The sequence below is a fragment of the Aotus nancymaae genome, unplaced genomic scaffold (genome assembly GCF_030222135.1).
Source record: "Aotus nancymaae isolate 86718 unplaced genomic scaffold, 86718_ANA_hifiasm-v0.15.2.pri h1tg000015l_1, whole genome shotgun sequence".
NCBI classification, from domain to species: Eukaryota; Metazoa; Chordata; class Mammalia; order Primates; family Aotidae; genus Aotus; species Aotus nancymaae.
The window spans coordinates 5381547-5407745 of NW_026988427.1; the positions used below are offsets into that span (position 1 = coordinate 5381547).

A 26199-nucleotide genomic window follows, 5' to 3' on the forward strand; every position below is an offset into this window, starting at 1 on the left:
GATGAAGAAACTGATGCTCAGAGAAGTGAGGTGACTTTCCCAAGGTCGCTTAGCCAGGAAGTGTTAGAACAAAATGCGAACCCAGCTCGATGGCTCTATATCCCATTCTCTCTGCCACAACTTGATGTCACCCTGCCATTCTCTTGGCCAAGCTGTGGCCTTCCTGCCTTCTTTGTCTCCCTCCCTTTTCTTCTTTGTCGTTATTAATATTGATTCCGGGCTGGGCTCAATACTTGTTGCTGGGAGATACAAAGTTGTATAAAACAAAACCCCTGCCCTGAATGAGCTTGCAAGTGTGTGGATTAGACAAGAAACATTCTGTGCAGCTTTTCAGTTGCACTTTTTCTGGAGTCAGCAACTCTAGGATCCCTTCCTGACCCTCTTAACTGGATTTGGGCCCTCCTCTGGGCTCTGCAGGGTCATGTGGAGGCCTCCTTCCCCATTGTCCTCTGCCTGGCTGATATCGCACCTGCAGCCCCCTCTCGCTTCTGATCCCTGGAGGGCAGGGAGGTGACTGGTGCATCTCTGTGTTCCCAGTTCCCAGCACAGGCCTGGCATGGAGTAGGTGTTGGGTGCGTTGCATTGTGGGGCCCATCTCTTGGGATGATCTCAGGAGCATCCCTGACCCCACATCCTGATCCAGCATTCAGAGAATCTGCCTCATTAGGCTGTGACCAGGGCCAGCTCAGAGTGGAGGGCGTGCAGGTACTTGGGGGAGGATCCTGGGAATGCCTGCGGACCAGACATAGAGCACATCCAGTGGAGAGAAGCTGCAGAGGGAGGGGCGCCTTAGCTCAAAGGGACCAGAGCTTACCATTCTCTCATTAAAATGAGGTGGGGCCAGGAACTGAAAATGAGAGGGCCAGTCATTTTTAAAGAATCAGTGTCAGTGGGCTATTATTAAAACAAAGAGCAACAAGCAAAACAAAAACAAACCCCCAGTTGAAATTTCAGGCTAACATTAGAACACGTGGATTTTTTGCCATTTCATCCATTCACCAATTCATTCCACTCTTTGGGCTCCTGCCTGTGACTGGTGCTTTATGTGTGCTACCCTGCTGAATGGTCCCAGCACGCCAGGCTGGTGGGATTATTACTCCACTTGCACGTGATGAACCCAGGCTCAGAGAGGTGGAGTGAGCCATCTGAGGTCCACACCCTGGAGGCTGTGCAGCTGGGCTGCCTGCCCGGGTAGACAGGGTCAGGTAAGGCTACTCAAAGGAGGCTGCCGCTGAGTGGAAGGGCATCCCCGGCTACATAGGAATGGCATCCCCGGACACACAGGAATGGCTCCCTAGAGATGCTGTTGAGCTCACTTACCTGCCAGCGGCTCCTTCTCCTTTCCTTTCATAATATAGGGCCAAGAAATGGGGGCCTTGGCAGCCTGTCTCAAGCCTCAACACTGCTCACATTCCCTCCAACACTGACACGGGAAGAGGTAGGGAGAAACACAGAAATCAGCCTCCTCAGTGCTAGCCACCACATCTAGCAGCCACAGAGCCAGGCCACTGTCCCCATGGAAGTCTCTAGTGACTGTCCTTTCTTCTCTGTTCTTACTCCAACACTCTGGTTCAGCCCACATCACTGCCTGTCCCAGCCCTCTCCGTGGTCCCTGGCCCCTTTCCTCAGCCCCCTCCAGTCCTTTCTCCTCCCCTTTAAAAACACATGCCTCACAATGGCATTCCTGTGCCTTCATTGCTCGCCTGCCTCTCCCATAGATGCCTCCACCTCCTGGAAATACTGGCCCTTCCCTCATGATCCCGTCCGTTTGATGCCTCTCTGACTTTGTCCGTGTCTTCCCTTCTAGCTGGATTGCCTTTCCTGCCTGCCACGGGGCCATCTCCCTATTCATCCCTCACCACCCAATAGACATGGCCTGGGCCCGTGCAGTTCTGCCTGCGTGCCATGCAAAGCCTTCCTTTCCTCCTTTAGGTACCTGCACTTCCTATGGGACCCTCCGTTCTAGTACCAATTAAACAGAGCTGGCATCAGCGAGTTACCTACTGGGTCTCCTGCTGACTGGACTGTTCCTGCTCTTTGAGGCAGGAATGGTGTCTTTTTTGTCTCTGTACCCTAAGAAGCCAGCCAGCATCTGGCCAGGTGAAGCACCAAAAAATGCCTTTAATAAATGAATAAGGCCAGGCATGGTGGCTCACACCTGTAATCCTATCGCTTTAAGAGGCCGAGGTGAGAGGATTGCTTGAGCCCAGGAGTTTGAGACCAGTCTGAGCAACATGGCAAAACCCCATCTCTATAAAAATTACAAAAACAATTAGCTGGATGCGGTGGCACATGCCTGTGGTCTCAGCTGCTCAGGAGGCTGAGGCAGAAGGATCATCTGAGCCTGGGAGGTTGAGGCTGCAGTGAGCCGTGATAGTGCCACTGCACTCCAATCTGGGTGATAGAGAGAGACCCTGTCTCAAATGAATGAATGAATGAATAAGGAGGTGAATGAGCAGATAAAAAATTCCTCATGGCTGACCAAGAAACTCCATGTTGATCACACCAACAGCTCTGCCTGCCTTGTTTCCAATATCTTTATTTAAAATCAGAACTCTTTTCTGAACTCTTGCTGATAACACATCCTCATAACTCTTTTTCTGATGCCGTATTTCTAAGGAGGTGAGACCACATTTCTAGCTTCACCATTTGCTTCTACCAATTTTTCATCAAAACTCCAGGGCCTCCATTTCTTGGGATTCTAATATTTGCTGACAGCAGCAAATGGAGATAAGAGATTTTACTTTATTATCTGTTGTCTTGCTTTTTATTGCTCTCTCTCTCTCTCTTTCTTTTTAATTTTCAGGAACATTTTTAGGCAAGTTATTAAAAACACTGCCTGCTGGGTTAGGAGCAAAGTCATTATTTGGATGGAAAGAATTTGCACATGAAAACTTGGTGGAGAAAGGCTGCCAGAATGTTTCATGTTTATTGTTTCACTTCTGGCCAGGGTTTTACTGAAAATCAGACTGAAGATGCTGGTCTATGTTTTTGTCTCGGTGACTTCTCCTGGCTTTGTAAGTGTTCTGTTAGAGTGACCTTCAAAAATATATGCTGTTATTAATTGATAGTTGCAAAGCAATTGTGGCTTAATTTTTTTTTTAACAAAACATTCCTCTAGAAGAGGAAACATGCACGGAGCTGCCTTAGGAGGAGTGTGCATAGCGTTTGATGAGAGACAGGGTGATTCAGTGACCACCCCACAGCAAAAGGATGGGCTTTTATTACCGGCTTTACATTTTCATTGATCCAAACAAACATTGGTAAGTAATTGCTGCAATAAAGCAAGTCACTTGTTAATAAACTTAGTGTAGAAGAAGACTTCTAGGGTATAGCGAGCACTGTTGTTTCCCATGGGACTCCTGCAGGGGTGGGCTGGAGCAACTCACACCCACTCCTGAGAGCTGATTCTTCCAAGTTTGCAAGTCAGTTGTGAAACTGTTGGAAGCTTGAAATCAATCATGGTGGGAGTATTTACACGGAAATCAGCAAATGCTAAAGATCTCCTCCTCTACCCTCAAGAGATGGTTTCTCAGTACACCTCTATGTGAAAGGCAATGTGGAGGAAATACATGGGTTAGGGGTTTGATTCCATGGGTTTGTGAACTAGAACACGTCATTTCAGCTCTCTGAACCTGTGTTTCTCAATCTGCAAGATGGGCGGCTGATGGCTCCATCATAGGCCTACTGTGAGGCAACGTAAGTTAACACAGTTGTTCCACGATGGCTCGATAAACGTGAGCTTCCTCTTGTTGCTGCATGGTAGTTTCATTTCTGGGGAGCGGGGTCTCTTGCTAGATGGATGCTGCCACCTAGCTTGAGTCTCCAGTGGGAAGTTATGCCTGGTACCTGTGGGCCTCCATCCCAGGGGACAGTGCCCTGGCTCAGTTGCTCCTCCTGGCTTACCCTTCCCACTGTGCCAGCTTCCAGCTTTCCATCTCTGTCCCACCCCTTCACGCACTATGAGCAAAGCCAGGTTAGATCATCAGATCACTCTCCTGCTTGAGAAATCTGTGATGTCTCCCTGCTTTCTAGGGGCTGCAGTGTGATGTCCTTAGCACAGCACTGCAGGCTCTTTCAAAGGTGGGCCTTGCTGCTGGTTCCTGTCCCTCTGCCACTGCCTTCAGTATTCTGGGGCTCTCATAGCACTGCAAAACTGCCATGGCTTTTCACACCTCTGGCATTGCCCACACAGTGTCCTCTGCCTCCATCGCTGTCCATGTTTTCTGCCTGGAGACCCCTCAGAGCTAATTTCCCCTGGAGCCAATTCTGGACTCCCCAAGTCACTTTCACACCTGGAAGTCCTAGGATCCCAGCATTACAACATTTCCTTCTCTTCCTGTGCCTCACTGATGAGATGGCACATTGGCTTTCCTAGAGTTCTGCTACCCGGCTGAATTGCTGAAGGTGCCACTGAAGAGAGGGCTTCCTAAAGGTTTCTCAAATCCTTGGTTGGAGTAATAAAAGGAAGATGCTCACAGAAAGTAAAACAACATTTAAAAAATAATTATTTGCAATAATAAATAATAACACATTTATTTTATTAAACTTCTATTATGTGTCAGGTAGCCTGTGAGTCATTTCCCATCTTATCTTTATTACAACTCATGAAATAGGCATATTTTTAATATACAGATGAGAAAGCTGGGGATCAGCACAATTAATTAAGCCACTCAGGGTCACACAGCCAATAGGGGGGCAGAGTCAGTCTTTTCCGACCCAGAGGGGTATGTGCACCGACATGTGGTTATGTGTACATGTGTGCATGCAAACATGTGTATTCTTTTATCTGTACCATCTTCCAAATTGGGAAACCCTGCACATTCAGGGGATTGCCTAAATTAAGCTAAACTGAAATGTGGTTGCAAGAATACGAAAATTCTGCTGCAGATCCCTGTTATTTGCTAAGTGTTAGGTTAATTTTCCGTTGGCTCTCTTGTCTTATTCTTTCTCTTTGAATACACTGTTTGGCCAAGTCCTGAAATGCATTGATCCAAAAGGGAAAAAGAGAAGTGACAATTTCCCAAAAAAGAGATGCCGTTTTCCTCAGGGTCTGTCATGCCACCTGCTCCACAATCCCAGTCACAAGGCAGGAAGGTTCATCTCCTGACTTCCTTCTTCACTCTCTGGGCCTCTGCTCCTGCAATGCATGATTATATTAAATGTGATTTTTTAAAAGTTGATGATGTTTAAGCTCCTGGAACTGTTAGAAGAAGGCCTCAATAAAGTGACTGTATGCGCAGCTTTTCATGTTGCCGCCGGGTTCTATAATTATAAGAAAACGAGTTGTTATAGCAACTGCCATGTAGGCTTTGCGTCCTCCTGGAGATGCTGAGTGCTCAGCTCTGTGATCCGAGCAACTGGGAGGGAATTTGGTTCTTTAAGGGGTTTCAACCCTCACTTGGGTGATCATCATTAAGTCATTCTAATTCTCCACAACCTGGACCCAGTTTTACTTTGCAATCTGACAGACCTGGCTTGAATGTTAGTTCTATAATTCACTGGCAAGTCACCTCACCTCCATCAGCCTCAGTTTGTACTTTTGCAAAATGGGGATGCCAGTGCCCACCACTTCAGAGAACCATTGTGATGATGGTGCTTGTGATGTGGCTAGCACAGTGCCTGGCAGGCAGTGGCCCCTGATATAGATCGGACATACTCCCCTTAACTTCTTTCACTGGGAGCAAATGAAACATGAAAATGCTAAAAGTAGAGAGGGTAGGTGTTTTCATAGTGTTTGAAAAAGTATTGTCATTAATTTGGGTAGCATTTGTGGCTTGAAAACCAGGCTACTAAACAGAAATTCTAGGCCGAATCATGTATAAGATATGAGGCAGGGGAAAAAGAGAGATGAAGAAGAGAGAGAAAAAAGCTACGTATTAATGACTATTTAGCTAAATGAAACTGACTTGAATGGAAACTGCTCTAGTTTCTTTTTATATTGCATTTCTCTGAGGCTATGAAAAAAAAATTCTGCTTTCTAAAAGAATCTTTAAACTGAGTCAGGAAACCTGGTTTCTGGTCTCAATCTTTGGGCCTCAGTTTTCCCATCCGTAAAATGAGGAAGTTGGATGAGATCATCCCCAAGGGCCCTGGAACAATCATTCTCAATCAGAGGTAATTTTGTTTCTCAGGGGACACTTGGCAGTATCTGGAGACATTTTTGATTATCACAACTGGAGGTAGGGGTGCTATTGGCATCCAGTGGGTAGAGGCCAGGGATGCAGCTAAACATCCTGTGATGTGTAGGACAGCTCCTTACAATAAAGCATTCTCCAGCCCCAGATGCCAAGAAGTCTTGCTCTAGAATTTACCGGCATGTTGGCTGGGCCTAGAACGAGAAATCACACCACAGTCATGCCACCAAGATAAGTCACATTCGGTATTTCAGTTTCTTATCCTAGCAATCTCCCAGAGATTTGAAGCCTTAGAAAAATTAGAAAAGGTAAAGACAAAAAGACTTCTCAAGGTTGTAGGAAGCTTAGTAAAGAATGAGATGGCCGCAGGAAGTGCGGTGGTGCACAACTCTAAACAGACCCAATATGATTGTTTGGTGCACAAAGCAAAATGCACTCAATGCAATTTTAGGTCTATAAATAGCTTTATTATTTTTTGTGTAGAGGAGGATAAAAACAAATCTTGCAGACATTTCAACTGACCTTCTCATTTCCAGCTCCTGTCTTCGGCTTTGTCATGTCAAGCCATAGTCAGAGTGTGTCTCTTCTGAAACTCACAGGCGATCACTTCCTTCTCCTGTTTCAAACCATTCTGGGGCTTTTCTTGGCCATTAAGGTAAAATCTGAACTCCTTTCCCTGCTATACTTGGTCTTCGAAGACTGTCTCTCGCTCATCTCTTCAGTCTCCGCCCACCAAGCTGAATTACCTGTGGAATTCTCAACACACTGGACCCGATTTAATCTCTACTCCTCCGCTTAGCTGTTCTTTCTACTCTGAATGCTCTTCTCTCCCCACAGTCTGGTGGCCGCCTATTCATCTCATAAAACTGGCTGGAACATCACCTCCGGTTGATGCCTTTCCTGGTAACTTCACCTCTCTTCCCCATTTTCAGATAGGACTGACCATTGCCTCTGCTGGGACCTTACTCACTGGGCAGAGTTGGTCATCTTTCCCTCCTTGATGCAGTTATTTCTTAACCTGCGTCTTTCTGGTCCTATGAAAGCCTGGGCTCTTGAGGACAGAAACTGCCATGATTCAGGTGTATAGCTCCTTATGCTTACACATTCTGGGGCTTTGAATAAAGTACGTGGTCAGTAACCTTTGTTTTAAAATAAGGATAGTATACAAATGTACAACATTCCAACAGCACAGAAAAGCATTTCACTGAGAAATTCAAGTCTCCCTTTCCCTCCCTCATAGTTCTCACAAAAAATATCTGTTGTCTATGTCTGTGCTGTTCACATTGGAAGCTCCTAGCCACCTGTGGCTAGATACATTTAAATTGGTCAAAACAAAATACAATTTAAAATTTAATTTCTCAGCCACACTAGCCTCATTTCAAGTACTTAGTAGTCATGTGAGCCTAGTGACTACTGTGTTAGACAGCTCAAATTTAGAGAACATTTCCATCATTGCAGACAGTTCTGTTAGTCCAGGAGTAGCTTCTTATGTTCTTACATTCTCATCCAGGGACATTTCCTAAAGGTCTTTTTTTTTTCTGAGACGGAGTCTGGCTCTGTCACCAGGCTGGAGTGCAGTGGTGCGATCTTGTCTCACTGCAACCTCTGCCTCCCAGGTTCAAGCGATTCTCCTGCTTCAGCCTCCCAAGTAGCTGGGACCACAGGCATGTACCACCACGCCCAGCTAATTTTTGTATTTTTTTAGTAGAGATGGGGTTTCACCATGTTGGTCAGGATGGTCTTGATCTCTTGACCCCATGAGCTGCCTGCCTCGGCCTCCCAAAGTGCTGAGATTACAGGCGTGAGCCACCGCACACAGCCTATGGGTCTTATATGTATAGTACACACACACACACACACACACACACACACACACACACACACTTAAACTTGATTTCCTTGTTCATCTTCTCAAGTGTAACCATTTTATACACATTCTCTTGTACTTTGATTTTTTCTCTTAATGTCTCAGAGATCTTTCCACATCAGCACATTGAGATCCTTTTTGTTCTTGTTAATGGCTGTAGACAGAGGATGTTTCATCATCTTTCTCAATTAGTCCACGATTGTTCTAGCTTCCAGCCTTCTGAACATGATTTCCAGCTGCTGAAATCATGCTGCGGTGAACTTCCTTCCAGTGAACTACACACACTACTACAGTTTGAATGTTTATGTTCTCCCTGAAATTCCTGTGTTGAAATGCTAACCCCAACTTGACATTAGGTATTAGGAGGTGGGGCCTTTGGAAAATGATTAGGTCATCGGGGTGGAGCTCTCATGAATGGGCTTAGCGCCCTTATGACAGAGGCCCCAAGAAGCTTGATCTACCCTTCTACCATGGGAGGACACAGAGGCACCATCTATGAACCAGAAAGTGGGCCCGTCCCAGATACCAAATCTCCTGGTGCCTTCATCTGAGGTCTCTCAACTTTCAGAACTGTGAGAAATAAATGTCTGTTGTTTCTAAACTACCCAGTCTATGGCATTTTGTGATAGCAACCCAAATGGACTAAGACACATGCACATACACACATGCATACACACATCCCTTTCATATGTTCTGCAAGTGTACGTGGAGGGCATGAGAGTCTTCAATCTTAAAAAACTTGACAAAGGGTACATACAGCTTCCATTTTAATTAATAGGTTTTTCCAATTTGCCTTCCAAATACGTTCCACCGGTCTATATATACTTCCCCCACAGTGCCTAAGAGCGAGCTGCTCCTCCCCATGTGCCAGCATGAGGTTTTAACCAACTCTAAGTCCTACCCATCTGATAGGTAGAAAATGGCCCCTCCTCTTGAAGTCTGTATATCTTTCTTTCTCTTTTTTTTTTTTTTTTTTTTTTTTTGAGATGGAGTCTCTTTCTGTCATCCAGGCTGGAGTGCAGTGGTTCGATCTCAGCTCACTGCAACCTCTGCCTGCTGGGCTCAAGCAATTCCTGTCTCCGCCTCCTGAGTAGCTGGGATTACAGGTACACGCTACCATGTCTGGCCAATTTTTGTATTTTTAGTAGAGACAGGGTTTCACCATATTGGCCAGGCTGGTCTTGAACTCCTGATCTCAGGTGATTCTCCCACCTCAGCCTCCAAAAGTGCTGGTATTACAGACAGGAGCCACCATGCTCGGCCGTGCACATCTTTCATTATCAGTGAGTCTGAGCTTCTTTTCACGTTCTTATTGCCTGTTTGATCTTTGGTGCTTTTCTGGAAACATTCTTACCTGGTTGGATCATTTGTTCATTCCTCCTGATTTGCGTGGCTGCCTCCCAAAGCCACAGACTTAGTTTTTCTCCCTTGTTTAGTATTTCCTCAGTCTTCCTTTGCCTTTTGGTTTTGTTTATGGTATAACTGCTTTTTTTATTCTACAAGATTTCTAACTTGTGCTTTAACTCAAATTAATCATGGACTCTAGAAGGCATGAGGGAAAATACTGATATATTTGACTCTAAAAATTAAGCTGTTCTCCCACCCTAAATTTATGTTTTCTTCTGGTGCTTTTCTGATTGTGTTTTATAGGTTACAATTTTGATTCATCTGGAATTTGTCTCTGTGTAAAGAGTGAGCTGGGAATCCAGGTTTATCTCTTTTTGAATGGCAGTTTGTCAGGTGTTCTAAGATCATTTATTAATCTTTTCCCTCTCTGACTTGACATGCAACTTTTTTTTTTAAGAAAGAAAGAAAGAAAGAAAAAGGAAGAAAGAAAGAAAGAAAAGAAGAGGAAGAAAAAGGAAGAGAAAAAGAGAGAGAGAATGGGAGTATTGCTTTATTGCCCAGGCTAGAATGCAGTTTAGTAATGGGTATTGAAAACCTCTTTTATACCAGTAATTATACTTAATGATGTAGACCAGAAGGAATGAGGGAAGAAAATAACAAACAAGCAGCCAACCAATATTTCATTTAAACCTATGAAATGCTATGTGATTACTGAGAAGTGATTTACTTCCAATTATGTAGTCACTTTTGGAATAGGTGTGAGGTGGTAATGTATGATTTGTGTATTTGAAGTGGAGAGTTCTATAAATGTTTATTAAGTTTACTTGTTCCGGGTCTAAGTTCAAGTCCTGGATGTCCTTGTTAATTTTCTGTCTCGTTGGATCTATAGAATTGTTAGCTCTTCTTGTTACATTGATCCTTTTGCCATTATGTAATGTCCTTCTTTTCCTCTTTTGATCTTTGTTGCTTTAAAGTCTATTTTATCAGAGGTGAGAATTACATCTCCTGCTTTTTATTTATTTGTTTATTTTTACTCTCTGTTTGGTTGGCAAATCTTCCTCCTTCTCTTTGTTTTGAGTCTTTGTGTATCGTTGCATGTGAGATGGGTCTGGATGCAGCATACCAATGGGTTTTGGCTTTTTATCCAATTTGAATATATATGAGTTTAATACTGCCATTTGATGCTAGCTGGCTGTTTTGCCCATTAGTTGGTGTAAATTTTTCATTGTGTTGATGTGCTTTGCTTTTTGATATATTTTTGGAAAGGCTGATATTGGTTGTTCCTTTATATGTATAGTGCTTCTTTCAGAAGCTCTTGTAAAGCAGGCCTGGTGGTGGTGAACTCTCTAAGTACTTGTTTGTTCGCAAAAGATTTAATTTTTCCTTCACTTGTAAAGCTTAGTTTGGCTGGATATGAAATTCTGGGTTGAAAGTTCTTTTCTTTAAGGATGTTAAATATTAGTCCCCACTCTTTTCTGGCTTGTAGGTTTCTGCTGAGATATCTGCTATAAGTCTGATAGGTTTCCCTTTGTGGGTAACCTGACCTTTCTCCCTGGCTGCCCTTAGTATTTTCTCCTTCATTTCAACCCTAATAAATCTGGCGATTATGGGCCTTGGGGTTGGTCTTCTTGAAGAATATCTTTGTGGTGTTCTCTGTATTACCTGGAGTTGAATATTACCCTGCCTTGCTAGGTTGGGAAAGTTTTCCTGAATGATATCCTGAAGAGTATTTTCCAACTTGGATTCATTCTCTTCGTCACATTCAGGTACACCTATCAAATGTAAATTAGGTCTTTTCACATAGTTCCATATTTCCTGGAGACTTTGCTCATTCCTTTTTATCCTTTTTTCTTCAATCTTGTCTTCTCATTTTATTTCACTAAGCTGGTCCTCGACATCTGATATCCTTTCTTCTGCTTGATCAATTCGACTGTTTAAACTTGTGCATACTTCACGAAGTTCTAGTGTTGTGTTTTTCAGCTCCATCAATTCACTTATATTCCTCTCTAAATTGTCCATTCTCGTTAGCATTTTGTCAAACCTTTGCATTGGGTTAGAACAAGTTCTTTTAATTCACAGAAGTTTCTTATCACCCACCTTTTGAAATCTGCTTCTGTTAATGGAACACACTCATTCTCCATTAAGCCTTGTTCCGTTGCTGATAAGGAACTGCGATCCCCTGTAGAGGGAGAGACATTCTCATTTTGAGTATTCTCTGCTTTTTTAGGCTGGTTTCTTCCCTTCATTATATATTTATCCCTCTGTCGTCTTTGTAATTACCGACTTTCTAAGTAGGTCTCTGAGCAGACGTCCAACTTGTTGATTCCCAGCACCGAAATCTGAGCAATCCACTGCGCCAGCCAAAACAGAGGTGTTAAGATTGATGGTGCTTTTCTGCCCGGGAATCTCTGGACTCTGCACCAAGAACTGCCGCGCTGAGGCACCAGCAAAACCACCGCACCGGCCACAAGAGTCGCCCTGGCGACCCATGGGGCTCCTCCGCTGGGAATCTCTTAGTTCGTGAGCAACAAAAATTTGTCTGAAAGTGTGACGTCCTCTCATTCTCTGCGCTTTCACTGGGAGTTACGAGCCCGAACTGCTAGTGATCAGCCATCTTGGATCTCTCCCGACATGCAACCTTTTAAAAAAGATACTGCATTTCCATATGGGTTTCAGTCTACTTCTGTTCTCTCTTTCCTTCTATTGATCTGAGAGTTTTGTGTTATTGTGTACCAAATTCTTTCAATTACAGCTTTGTTATATACCTTTATATCTGTGTAAATTACTCTTCTCTCATTCCTTTCACTCTTTAGAAACTCCTTACTCATTCTTGCATTTTGCTTTTGCAGGTAAATATACATATAAAAAATAAATATATGTATATGAAATAAATATATGTACATATAAATATATGTTATATATAATATTATATGTAACTCTATGTATAAATAACCTTATTATATATAACCATACATATGTTTATATTTTGCTACCGTTTACTTTTTACTTGGGTTACATAAATTTATGAATTTCAATTTGAGGAGATACTGCATTTTTGAAATATTGAGATTTTCTTTCTTTTTTTTATTTTTGAGAGTGAGTCTTCTCTGTCGCCCAGGCTGGAGTGCAGTGGTGTGATCTCAGCTCACTGCAACCTCCACCTCCTGGGTTCAAGTGATTATTGTGCCTCGGCCTCCCAAGTAGCTGGGATTACAGCTGCACACACCACCACCCCTGGCTAATTTTTGTATTTTGTCGTACAAATGAGGTTTTGCCATGTTTGCCAGGCTGGTCTTAAACTCCCGACCTCAGGTGATCTGCCTGCCTTGGCCTCTCAAAGTGCTAGGATTACAGGCGTGAGCCACTATGCCTGGCCTAAAATATTGAGATTTTCTATCCAGAAACAAGATTGCATTTGTTGAAGACTTTCATCACTTTCAGTTGAGCTTTAAGATCATTTTTGCAATTCTTGTTAAACTTATTCTAAAGTATTTTATCTTTATTGTTGTTGTTGCTACTGTAAAAGGAATCTTTATTATTTTTTCTAACTAGGTATTATTTTTACTCAATAAAAATGCTTTTGAATTTCGCGTATTTATTCACCACTAGGCAGCTACCAACTTCTCTTATTGTTTCTAATAATTTGTTTACAATTTTGATTCTTTGTATTTACAAAGAATATACAATTGTTTCATCTGCCCTAATTCTAATATTGCTTCTCTTTTTCTGTTATTTAGTTTTCTTATGTTATTTCCTCTTGGCAATTTTTAGATTTCTGATGTCATTTTCTATCTAATTGCAGTGGTCAGTGCTTTCGGATTTGCTATTTCTAGTGTCTTAGCAGTTACATTTTGATGTTTCTTTTCCCTCAAATGCCCTTTCTGCATTTATGGACATGGTGATATGGTTTGACTTCTTTGACTCAGCATTATGGTAAATTATACTAATATATTTTCAGATATAAGCCATTCTTACATGTTCTCATTTGATCATGGTGTACCATGGAATTCTGTTTGCTAATACAATACTGTATTTAATTTTTTTTTTTTTTTGAGACTGAGTTTTGCTCTTGTTGTCCAGGCTAGAGTGCAATGGCACGATCTCGGCTCACTGCAACCTCTACCTCCTGGGTTCAAGCGATTCTCCTGCCTCAGCCTCCTGAGTAGCTGGGATTACAAGCATGCGCCACCATGCCCGGCTAATTTTGTATTTTTAGTAGAGATGGGGTTTCTCCACGTTGGTCAGGCTGGTCTTGAACTCCTGACCTCAGGTGATCCACCGGCCTTGGCCTCCCAAAGTGCTGGGATTACAGGTGTGAGTCACCACACCTGGCCTGTATTTAAAATTTTTGCCTTATTAATATTGTGAGGTTGTGTTGAGTTTTACTTTTTCTGCTGTCTTCAATTAGGTCTGGTATTAATGTCATTCTGCCTCTGTGAAAAGAATGTACATGCATTTTTCTTTCTCCATGTCCTGGAAAATTTGAGAGTAGAGAAATAATCTGTTTATTTATGTATTTTTTAAAAACGGAATTAACACACAAAATTGTCTTAGCATTTGGAAGAATGTGGGTAGTTTTCAGTAAGTATGTGAAGAATTAATATACAAATAAATTTCATGTGTGCCCGGCCACCTCTCTAAAGCTTTGAAAGATTATGTTTAGAAATTCACCCATTGTCGTTCTCTTAATTGTAACTCCCTTCAGCGATTTATCTCAGAGTGACCCCATTCAATCAATAAGTGTTTACAGAATAGCTTCCATGTTCTGAGCGTTGGGGTAGACGGTGTGGGTGATTCATGGAAGTAGAAGATGTGGCCTACAATTTAATGTTCCCAGGGTGCTGACATAAAGCTGAAGCTTCCATTTATGTGAATTTGGTTCTAGAGCAGTATCATTTATCATTGAATATTAATGGAGCAGTATTTGAAGATTACCCTATAGGCTTACATTAGTCATCCTTGGATCTAGAGTATAGTAGCTCACTCCAGGCTGCACACACTGTGCCAACACATCATCTTTCCTTCTTATGTCTGAGTCTGGCTTCCGTCTCTGCTTCCGGTCTGCAGAATAGAGCACATTGCTCTGTGGGGCATGGCTCTGCCACTGGCTGCCTGTGTGACTCACTTCTCTTCCATGAGTTTGGGTCTTTTACCTGTAAGAAGAGACACTGATCTTGTTTTGTCATACTCAGATACTATATGTAAAGCATCAAAACACAGTTGGCACTTAGAAAATCTACATTTACCTCCTTGTTTTGGTATCTCCCAAAATACCTAGCTGAGTACTGGGCTATGAAGTACTATGGGGTATGGGATACTTGTTCAGGCCTAGATTATTTTTAGAGCCCTTGACTGGTCTTCCTACTCCCCAAATCCACTCCTTCCAATTCAGTTTCCGTCCAAGCTGCCAAAGAAATTTTAAAAACACCAATGGAACCATGTCCACGAATGCTGGATGTTAAAGACCCACGAGGTCTCTAGTGCCCCCAGTAAACTGTTCAGTCTAAACCTTATGCTCCTTCCTCAGGCTTCCTCTGCTTACCATTCAAGACTTGTCTTTCACTGTCATGTGCCACCCCAATGTCCACACCTTGGTGCAGCCTCTTCTTTCCACCTGGATCCCCCTTTTACTCTCTCCTTCCAGGCTGGCCCAGGAGCCCCACTCCCCAGTGCCATCTCCATCACGTCACTTCTCACCTTGCATTCTACGAGTCTCTCCTGAGAGCAGACACCACGTATGTGTCATCCATGCATCCCACATGCCTGGCCCAGGGCCAGCGAAGGGCTAGGCATTCAGCTTGTATCTATTGTCCAGTGAACAATTAGACTTTGGCTTACATGGTAAAATATGAATAAGATTTTCTCCGTTTTAGTTCTCTGGGGATCCCTGGGGGAAATTGTTCTTTATAACAGAAATGAGGCCAGGAAAATCAATTGTGCTTCTCGGCTGCAGGAGAAGATGGAACAGCGTGACTTTCCCGAATGTCTCAGGGCACAGCACTATAACAGGGTGGCAAGAGGTGGACTGTGCTGGAGGCCCCTTTCAGTCTTACGTGCATTTCAAGCTGAGCTCCAGCGAGAACTCACCATTCAGCTGCCCACTGCTCACGAAATTCAGGAGCTGGCGTGCTTGCAAAGCTTCCTTGCACAGCTCCTTTCTTCTTTTTAGAAGTAATGAGCTGGTCGGGCAGCTACTTGGTTGCCGATGATTTTAGAGTTTTAAACACCTACGCTCCAAGATGCTGGCTTCAATAATTGGAGGGAGAACAAAAGGCCACAAAAAAGACAGGAGAACGAACATTGATGCAGCGTCTTCTGGGTTCTAGGCACAGTGCCTGCTGCATTTGTCTACTTCCTTGACTTGCATAACTGCCCTGTGATGGGGACATTATTGTAATCACTCCCTTTGTACGGAAGATAGAACCGAGAATGAAAGAGAGATGACCTGTACAAGGCCACATGGGTTAGATAGGGGCTATTTGTGTGTCTTCTGAGCAATCACTTTCTTTTTATCTTCTGGAATCTGTGAACGTTACGACGGACACAGCGTTTCCTATCATTGGTCAGGTTTCTGGAAAGCCTTGAGCTAATGTCTTGCCCACCTGCTGTAAGCAGGGACACTGTTACTGCACCTGCCTCCAGCTTCTGGCCATCCTTTTTCCTTCCGTTTCTTCCATTACTGTTTTCCTCATCTATAAAATGCGGATAACAATAATTATACCTATCACAAAGTACTGTGGAGAAACCAAGTAAAGTGCTCAGGGGAGAACCGGGCACAGTGTGATCACTCAACGTGGAGCCTGTGAGTTGCCTGAAGTCATTTCTGGAAAAAGACGGAAGTATAATAAAGGTAAGATGAGTGAAACAAGTAACGTGGCATTTATTTACTTAGCGTAGCTTCATTGAGCACCTACTGCAGCCAAGCCCTGGCCAGATGTAGGGGCTACCAAGATGAGTCCCCGAGGGCCTTGGGCCTCAAGGGACAAGTAGTTCAGTCAAATCCAAGATCTGCCACAAGCGAATGTCAAACAGGCTTTCTCAGCTGGGTTGATGCGAGTTTCCTCCACGGAGCCTGTAGTGAAGAGCATTCCACACTCTCTGCATCTCCTGTCCTGCTTTATTTTCTGTGTCCAGGAAGTAGCCCAGATCTGAACCTTACCTCCAGCCATGTGGTTTGTCTGTAGTCCCTCAAAGAAGAGCTTTGCATAAAGAAAGACACCTTGCTGATGCCCCACCCTGGGTCATGAGACCCCGCTCATCCTGCCAGGGCTGCGGGGGTTATGGTTGACTGAGCACACAAACAGGGGACCCAAATTGCAGCTCCGACAGGCAGCTCCGCTGAGGGAAGATAATTTCATTAGGTTCCAGGCTCTTGCTCTAATGCTCTGTGGCGACGTCTCTGTGGCCTTGCAGGCTGGCTGTGCACGCACTCCTGTGTCTACTGGATAATTTTCTTGTCTTTGTACAGTCAGAATGGTGCATAAGGATGTGCAAGTCCATTTTTTTGGAGCCAGGAAGAGTGGGTGAAATGCAAGAGTCTGATTTCTGCCCCGATCAAACCATGGGAAAGTTAATTAAGGGTGTGATTCACCAGACCATCTTGATGAAATTAAGCAGTCCAGCCAGGCATCTGGCTATTTTAGTGGCAGGAAGTCAAATAGTTGGCTCTATTGGTGACTCCGTAGGTGTGCATTTAAATAATAATGACAGTAATTCCGACATTTATAGGAGCTTTACATCCAGCATTTTTGGAAGTTCACCCAGTGTACCTAGTAGGTGGGTGTTATGATTTAGATAAAGAGATGCAGACAAGGAGATGGAGGCTCAGAGAGGTTGCATCGTATACTGAAGGTAACACAGCCAGGAAATTGTGGAGCAGAGAATAAATCCTAGTCTGATGGTAGAGCCTGTTCTCCTTCTCCCACCTCACACTGCTTCAGTTTTAGACTCTTGCATCCCAGGCTCTGAACAGCCAAAATGAAACTGCTATATCATTTGTATCCTGAACGCTTGCTAGCCCTTCATTTTCTTAATAACAAATTAAAATGATCATCGTGGCAGCTGTAAGTAAACTTCACGACCTCACTGTTCCAAGCCCATTTGCCTGCATTTTGGGACAAATTTGGAGCTACAATCATTGCCTGTGGAAATAGCAAGGCTGTGTAACATCTTAATTTCCTGAGTTTCACTCTGTACAAAATGACCCTGGTGAGACTTGTGAGGGTTTTCTTGTTTGGATCATTTTTCCCAGATGCTGGGGATTGACACATTCGCAGATGAAAGCTCCACATCCCAGGCCAGAGGAAGGCCTAGATGTATCGAGCAAATGTCAGAAAGAAGAGGCTCGGCCTGGCCTGGCTATGCGAGCCTAGGAAGTCCCCTCATCTTGCCACAGTCAGATGGGGATTAATGACATCTTCATCAAACCGTTGTTGTTATTTTGGGCTTACACTAAAGCAATGCACACAAAGCCCAGCTCCCAGCTTAGAGGAATGCTCAATGAATATTAGCTTCTTCTCCTCTATCCTCCCAAATTCCTCCATTGTGGTAGATAGTGGCCTGTATGTATTTGGAGATGTTTTGTGGACACGTGTTTCAGGCCCATTTAACCACCTGCCCTAGCCTGTAAAGTAACTGGCCACAGGAGCCCACGGGGCCAGCTGGGAACCAGCTCCCAGCTCAACCCTAGACAAGTCACACTCCTGGCCTCACCCTGGGCCTTGTTGAAGAGATTGGAGTGATTTCTGGCTAATTGACCCTGGGCCAATCACTTTCTGGAAACTTATTTCCTCTTAACATAGGGATAAAAAGCCCAACCAGGGCTGGGTGCGGTGGCTCACATCTGTAATCCCAGAACTTTGGGAGGCCAAGGTGGGTGGATCATGAGGTCAAGAAATCAAGACCATCCTGGCCAACATAGTGAAATCCCATCTATTTTAGTAATTTTTTAGAAATTTTAGTAATTTTTGTACTAAAATACAAAAATTAGCTGGGTGTGGTGGCATGTGCCTATAGTCCCAGCTACTTGGGAGGCTGAGGCAGGAGAATTGCTTGAACCTGGGAGGTGGAGGTTGCAGTGAGCCAAAATCGCGCCACTGCACTCCAGCCTGGTGCCTGGCGACACAGTGAGACTCTGTCTCAAGACAAGTAAAAAGCCTAACCAGACAGGGTTGTTGAAAGGCTTAATGCAAGTACCCAAAGAAAGTAATGAAAGCACCATCCCCAATTTAAAAACTGGGAAATTTCATGTAATTTCATGATCTCTACCTTTCTTGAAAAATGAGATCAGCCATTTTAGAATCTCTTTCCCACCCTTGACAATGATTGTCTGGAGCTGGGCAGCTGCTGTCCCCTGTCAATGGGGCAGGTTCCCTCTAGGTCCCGATCGTGCCACGCCAGCCCTCTCACTCGTTGGTGGTATGTGCCTGTTTCCTGCTTGCACAGAGAAGGTCACCAGGCCAGGTTGGCTCCTTCCCTCTCGACAGGGTGAGATCCAGGTAAACAGGTTTCCATCTAGGACGCACTTGCTTTTTCGCTTTGTTGCCTTATAAAGGCACAACCTTGTGAATTAAGGCCTCGACTTCTCCATCCCATAAGAGGTTCAGTGTCAAATGTCTTAATATTCTCTGGCCCATGTTGAATGATGGCTTCAACTTTTAAAATGAAAAACATTTTGGGAGCCCAGAAATTTATCTCGTACATCAGCAGGGCCCTCGGACCCTCACTCTTCTTCCTAACGATTATGCCACAGCACATTAATTTGGGACATGAGTTATTGCTTCGGAATGTTTCAGTTCAAACTGTGCTTTTTCTCTTTCAAGGATTCCACAACTATTAATGAGTTTCTGGCTCTAAACCCAGGAATCACACTTCTACACTCCTTCCCATGAGGAGCTTTCCTCTCTGGGTTCTGAAAGAGACTCCTGAATTATTGCTCATATAAAGTTTGAGGCCACAGATGTTTCATTTTCCTTTTACTTTCAAAAGGCAATTTACTTAGTGAGATTCACTGGGGCCCTAGAGAATGCTCTTCTTTAATGGGTTTTTGGGGGCTTCCATGGGGAGCTGATGAAACATTACGATAATGCAATCTTTTTGGTGTGAGGATGGAGAGAACTTGTATGTTTCACGCTGCAACAATCACACAGCCACTCTAGAGGCTGTGGAGTGAGTAGCAGGTACACATGGCCTTTGGGGGTCACACCTGAATTCAAATCCTGGCTACTCCTTTCAGTAATTGGGTTTCCTTAGGCAGGTGACTTAACTACTCTGGGTTTGATTTTCTTCATGTATAAAACAAAAAAAATGACTCTTATAGAGTTGGCTTAAAAAAATATTAGGAAGAAATGAGGCTGAGCATGGTGGCTATGCTTGTAATCCCAGCACTTTGGGAGGCTGAGGTAGGAGGGTTACTTGAAGCCAGGAGTTTGAGACCAGCCTGGGAAACATAGCGAGGCTTCATCTCTACAAAATAATAATAATAATAATAATAATAATAAAAAAATAGCTGGGCATAGTGGTGCACGCCTGTAGTGCAACCTACTTGGGAAGCTGAGGTGGGAGGATCGCTGGAGCCTGTGAGGTTGAGGCTGCAGTGAGCCGAGATTGCCCTGCTGCACTCCAGCCTGGGTAAGAGAGGGAGACCCTGTCTCAAAAAAAAATTGTTGATAAGAAATGAAGTTAAAATAACTATATCATGTTTAATAAATTCTAATACACATCTTAAGTCTTTCCCATGAAATCATTTTGGATATGAGAGCACAGCCCACCGACAAAGCCAACTCCTTCTTTAGGGATTGACCCCAATTGAGGGATTAGACAGAACAATGGGCAGTAAGCAGCCCCTCCACACATGTCACCTCCCAAACCTGTCTTGCCGTTTTAGGGTTGTCGTTTCTATCCAAGAGCGTATCTTTATAGAAATTGCTCTGATATATTGACTTAGGTGCCATTTACCGAACACGCACTGTTTCAGACCAAAGCCAGATAGGCGAGCTCCATGATCTCATTCCACCTTCCAGCGTTTTGGGGTGTGAGAGGGCATTATAATTTCCGTTTTATGAATGAAGAAGGCTTAGAGATGTCACAAAACTTGTTCAAAGTCTCATAGGTGGTAGTAGGGGAGAAACTGCAGGGGGAGAGTGTGTTTGCCCCCAGAGGCTACGCTGGCTCTGGACCAGCTCTGGCCAGTAGCAAAGGCTGTCTTCAGCCTCATCCCAGTGTTTCACAACACGCCGTGGAAACGATTCCTTTTCTTCTGATTAGGAGAAATAGACCGACAGAAGCAACGTGGTCACTCTGGTTCTCTCCTTTTCTCAGGTATGTGCGTGAGTCTGATAAATCCAAAATAGGAGGATGAGTTCATTCATATTGAATAAATGCAGTTTGTTTGGCATGAAAATAACTCATTTGAAACATGGGAACTATGGGACAGGGAGAGGGAACAAGACTTTAGATCCTAAGACATGTTCCTTCTCCCAGATCCTTGGTCTCTGGGCACCTGCTGTACGCCAGGTGCTGGGCTTGGTATTTCCACACAATGACTTCATTTCCTCCTTACATCAGTGCTTCAAGGTGGCTGTTAGGAGTCTCATTTCCAGATGAGACAGCTGAGCCCAGAAAATGTAATAAGAGACCCAGAAAGTGATGGGTGGGAATCTAAGCATGGGTGTTTCTGGCTTCAGGCCAAAGCTGCGGTCAAGACCTGGTTTTTCTCTTTATCAGGACAGAGCAGATTGATCTAAAAGTGAAGTCACAGTGAAACATACTTCCTGACCTGGGAACATGTGGGCTTTGAGGGCAGACTTGGCTTCTAGGTATTATTTAAAGGTGAAATTGGCGAGCCCCTTGAAGGAGCTGAGTGGATATGGAGTCAGCCGTTAACTCGCTTCTGCAGACTGATACTGACAGGGATCAGAAAGCGGCTTTGGGTGCTGGAATCCCACCGCTCTTGCCTTCTAAAGGTCACTGACAAGGAGGTCTGTCCATAAGGACAAGCCCCAAATGGCAGACAGAGAGCTGCTGTATTCACGTGTGAAGCGTCCCTAACCCTGAGGGGCAGCACCTCTGGTAAGCACAGCTGAGGCTGAGACTCAGGACAGGACCCTCAATGCATCTGCAGCTTCCTGTCCTGTTGTGCCCACCCTCGCCCCAGGGAGGGGTCTCATCCTGCAGTGCAAGGGGGCAGTCCAAAGTGCACACCAACCATCGCCAGAGGGAAACCCACAAGGAGAAACGTAGGAGAGGGTGTGTTTGTTCTGATGTCTAGTGTCAGGCTCACTGAAAGATAGCTGAGGTCAGGATGCCACAGGGGAGGAGAGGAAGAGGGTCTTACTCTTCCTGCGCAGAGGAGCCTGGCCCAAAATAGATCCTCCAGACTCCTCTGTGCAGGAAGAATAAGACTCTTACCCTCGTCCTGACTCATGAGGAAAGAAGGGAAAGAAGAGATTGTGGGGATTCTTTTGTTTGTGTGTCTGAGATGGTTCTTGCTTGATTTGTTCCCCAAGCTGGAGTGCATGATTCACTGGAGCCTCATACTCCCTGGGCTCAAGTGATACTCTCAGCCCAGCCTCCTGAGTAGCTGGGACTACAGGTGTGCTCCATCACCCACAGCTACTTTTTATTTTATTTTATTTTATTTGTAGAAATGGGATTTCGCTATGTTGCCCAAGCTGGTCTTGAACTCTTGGCCTCAAGTGATACTCCTACCTCGGCTTCCCAAAGTGCTGGGATTACAGGCATGAGCCACCACAGCCAGCCAGGAAGAGATGTTAGTGGGGCCTGGGCTGTGGGAGGCAGGAAGAGAAAGGCAAATGGCTGGAACCTGGTGCCTGCCTGCCTTTAAGGCACAGGGTCCCTGGCAAAGCATAGCTTGTTGCATGTCAGACTCTGAAAAATAAGATACAGAATGTCTTCTCCTGCCTGCACATTGAGCACAGGGGCAGCTGTGTTGATGGTCTCCAAGACCATCCCCAGGTTCGACGACTTACCAGGAGGACTCACAGCACTCAGCATATGGCTGTATGCATGGCTGTGATCTCTTATAGCAAAAGGATACACAGCAAAATCAGCAAAAGCAAATAAAAAAAGCATGAAGCAATGTCGAGGGGAATCCAGGCATAACCTTCCAAGAATCCTGTCCCGGTGAAGTCACGCAGGACGTGCTTCATTCCCGCAGCTATTTCAGAGGCGCGTGGGAATGTTCACCAGGGAAGCTTGTTAGAGACTGTGTCCAGGGTTTTCACTGGGGCTGGTCACATAGGCACCCTTTGCTTAGCACCCAACCATGTTTCAGACTCCAGGTGTTCAACACAAGCCACATTGTAAGTACGGATTAGGCAGGGTGCCGCTCTTTTCAGTTCTGGGAATGGTGGGAGCACTCTTAAAATCCAACTTCCCTGACACTAGCCTAGGGGCCAGTCTTGCATGTGGACCTTTCCAAGGGTACCAGTCTCAGGCTGGCTACGTGAACTGTTTTCTGTGAAAACGCCCCCGAGACTCCTCCCAGGTAGAGAGTGTCTGTGTGTCTGCGTGTATTTGTTTAGGGCAGCAGGGTGGGGAGGTGAAGACAGGGTAGAGACTCCGTCCTCCTCATGGACAAGGTAGCAAATTGAGCACAGGGACAGAAATGCCATCTTCCCCAATGTGGCTGACTTATGCCCAGAGGAGATACTGCTGGGCATGCTGGACTGTAGTATTGACAGGCATTATTCTTATCCTTGCAGGAACTACAGGGAGACATGGAGTGGTTTACCTGGCAGGGGAGCCCCCACTGGCATGTCTAGCAGTGCCACACATTGAAATTTGCAGATAATTTGTAATTTTCCAAACCAACTTTGCTGATCTGATTGTTTCTTTTCTTCTTCCTTTTTCTTCTTTTTTTTTTTCATCAACTTTTCTGCCAAGAAAGGGATTGAGGAATGAAAGTAACTTAATGGAACAAGCTATTTGGGCTGCCGGGCTCATGTCTCCATGGAGATGGTAATGCAGGCTGTGTCTAGACGGAGGGTTGGCGGAGATGCAGCAAGACAGTCGTGCGCCTCTGACTGGAGCCCGGATCTGCACCAATGGCCCTCTAGGCTGAGGGGGATGGTCTGGCCCTGCTCTGGGGCCTATCTCTTGAGGTTGGCTGGAGCAAATAGATGTGAGTTCTTCCGAGTTCACCTGTGTGCCCTTTGGCCAAGAGCTGGGCAGGTGACCACCGAGGTACAGGCCCTACTCTTGAAGAGCTCATGGACTGCTGGGACAGGCTGATGTGTCACGAGGCCGTGATAGCACATGTGATGTGTGGCTGCAGTTGGAAATGATGGCCTTGGGAGTCCTGGGGGGGCCTTGCTCATGGGGGAAGTCTGGGAAGACTTCCTGGTGTGTGTGTGGGGGGCACCCTTCAAGTGGGAAGCTGTGGAAGGCATGCCAGTAGCAGACAGCCTAGAACTTTCAGGAACTAGGACTGTCTCGTGTGTATGTGTGTGTGTGTGTGTGTTTGCACGTGTTTCTGGGGCAGGAACAATTGGTGAAGTGGGACAGGTAATGAGGGGCCAGATGATGGAGATAGCACAGTGTCAAGGAAAGAACACATGTTTTGGATCCAGACAAACCTGGCATCTAGGTCTTGAGTCCCTACTAATGGGCTGGATAATCCATTATTTTATCCACAATTTACCCGACTTCTCCAAGCCCCAGTTTTGCCATCTGAAAACCAGGAATATCAATAGTCCTCACATTATGGAATCCTGGGTAGGACTTAGTGAGATGATACTTGTCAAGTGCTGAGTAGCTGATGATTTAAGGATGTGAGTTTCTTGCCCTCCTTTATTCAGAAACCAGACAAAGGATTTTGAACGTTGTCTTGCTCCAATGACAGTCTCCAGGCTACTTGCATTCAAACCAGCTGGATTTGTGTGGAAAATGCTGATTTCTAGGTGTTATGGCAGGACGAGGGGATCAGAATCTGTGCGTACTCAGGGCTCTACATCTTACCAGTCGCCTTAGATGGCTGTGATGCTTAGTCAAGTCATAGACCTGCTGTACCAGGAGATGGGAAGTCAGGGGAGGGCTTTCAGCCCCACCATGCAATGTTCAGAAGAGTAATTTAAGAAGATACTTTTGGTGGCCAAAAGGGAGAATGGATAGGGTGGGACAGGCAGGAAGGCTCAGAGAGGAAATGACCCACGTCAAAGGTGCTTTTCTGCCCCATTCATGTGAATCGTCAGCAAAACCCTTAAAGGGTGGGGCCCTCGGGCCCTGGGTAAGCTCAGACACAGAGGGTATGGCCCTGCCCTTGAGGGGCTGTCAGTTGGTTGGGGAGTTTGGATCACAGATGTAATACAGTGTAATAACCAGGCAACACAGAGTAATACCCAATGGCTTCATGCTGAGGAGATAGCCAAACCAAATTCATAAGTGATGCATAATTATAAAAATAACAACGATGACAGCAAGAAGCATTTATTTGTCACTTTAGCGTTTACACGGCACTCTTTCCTTTTGCGTTAATCATCTTGGCTGTACCTCATGACAGTTTTTTGCACATTAGCGAAATGATTTAGAACCACTGTATAGATAGTGAGGTCAAGGCCTGTCTTGATTCTGAGGTGGCCCAGACTTGGTGCGTGAGGATGCTCCACGTGACTATACAAAGTTGGAGGGGCCACAGTGTGTAAAATGGGATGGAACAGAAGGAATAAGATTTATGCTGGAATGCATGTGGATGGGAACAAGAAGCAAGCCTGTAAAAACCTATGGGGAATTGATGGCAGTATTATAATAGATGTTTTTCCTTTTGGATTTTCAATATTGTTCTTTTAATAATGGTGCAATATATTTTTAATAAAAATGAACTCTAGTATCATTGTAGGTGTATAGGCAGCATAACATATGGTTAGCCAGCTGGGCTTCTGAGTTAGACAGGTCTGAGTTATAATCGTCACCCTGACCCTCACGTATGTGTGGTCTTTCCATTTATGTCTGATACAACATTGTACAATGGGCGCATTGATAGCACCTACTCCATGGAGTTGCAAGGGCATAAAGTATTGTAATGCATGTATGCATTGCACGTATGCTAATTAACTAAAAGCATTCCCAGGAGAGGCGAGGCATCTATTAGGATAGGCCAGGCCCATCCGGAGGGCCTTTATGTATTACCGCGCCCCACCATCCAGCAGCCAGTGTGAGGCAGCCATCAGTGTCACCTATCTTTCAGAGAAGTTAGCTGAGGATTCCAAAGACTAAGCCAACTTTCCCAGGTTCATATAGTGAGCAGGTGGTGATCTGAGCTTTCAGTCTAGACCTTCTGGCTTCGAAGGCTCTGCTTCATTCATTACTTGGTACTAGGGGAAGGGCTAGGAAAACCCGGGTGTCATCTGGGCAGAATTTACAGAGGTTGCAATCCCTTTGAACTTTCTGCTCAAGCCCTAATGTCAGGATCTTTGGGGCTCAGCCAGGAACAAGGTGGCAGGAGGGCTAATTCTGTCTCTGGAGGTTCCAGCTGCCACATACAGAAGACAAATGTCTGTTTGGCAGCCCTATTTTTATTTCCCCACAAAGTTTAATTTCCCTGATGTGAGTGGTTCTATTGCTTTGAGGTTTCCAGGGTTTGCATTCTTCATAAAAGAGTGGTTTATTGGGCACTGCGGTGCCAAGCTGTGGCAGTACCTGAGTGTTAATTAAGTTCATGCTTCCTGACACAGTGAGGGTCCTAGATCGGTATCCTGGCTTGACAGTGGAAGGGTTTTTGGTTTTCTCCACTGTCTTCCTAATTCCTGAGGTTTCTACCTGGGTGGTGACATATCTTCCTAGAATAAGTTTACAATACACATTGTACATGATAATTTGCTTCATTGCACC

The 26199-nt window shown here is 44.8% G+C and overlaps 1 protein-coding gene and 1 long non-coding RNA gene across 2 annotated transcripts in view; one reads left to right on the plus strand and one right to left on the minus strand.

The window, feature by feature from the left end:
* The window catches only part of NSG2 (neuronal vesicle trafficking associated 2), a 64176-nt gene that overhangs the window by 22847 nt on the left and 15130 nt on the right, over window positions 1–26199 (plus strand). The window lies entirely within an intron of this gene.
* LOC135275159 (uncharacterized) lies at window positions 14156–18701 on the minus strand. The gene is made up of 3 exons (XR_010342862.1): window positions 18619–18701; window positions 15984–16174; window positions 14156–14504 (listed from the first exon to the last, which is right to left on the minus strand). It is a non-coding gene; the product is annotated as an uncharacterized LOC135275159 (long non-coding RNA).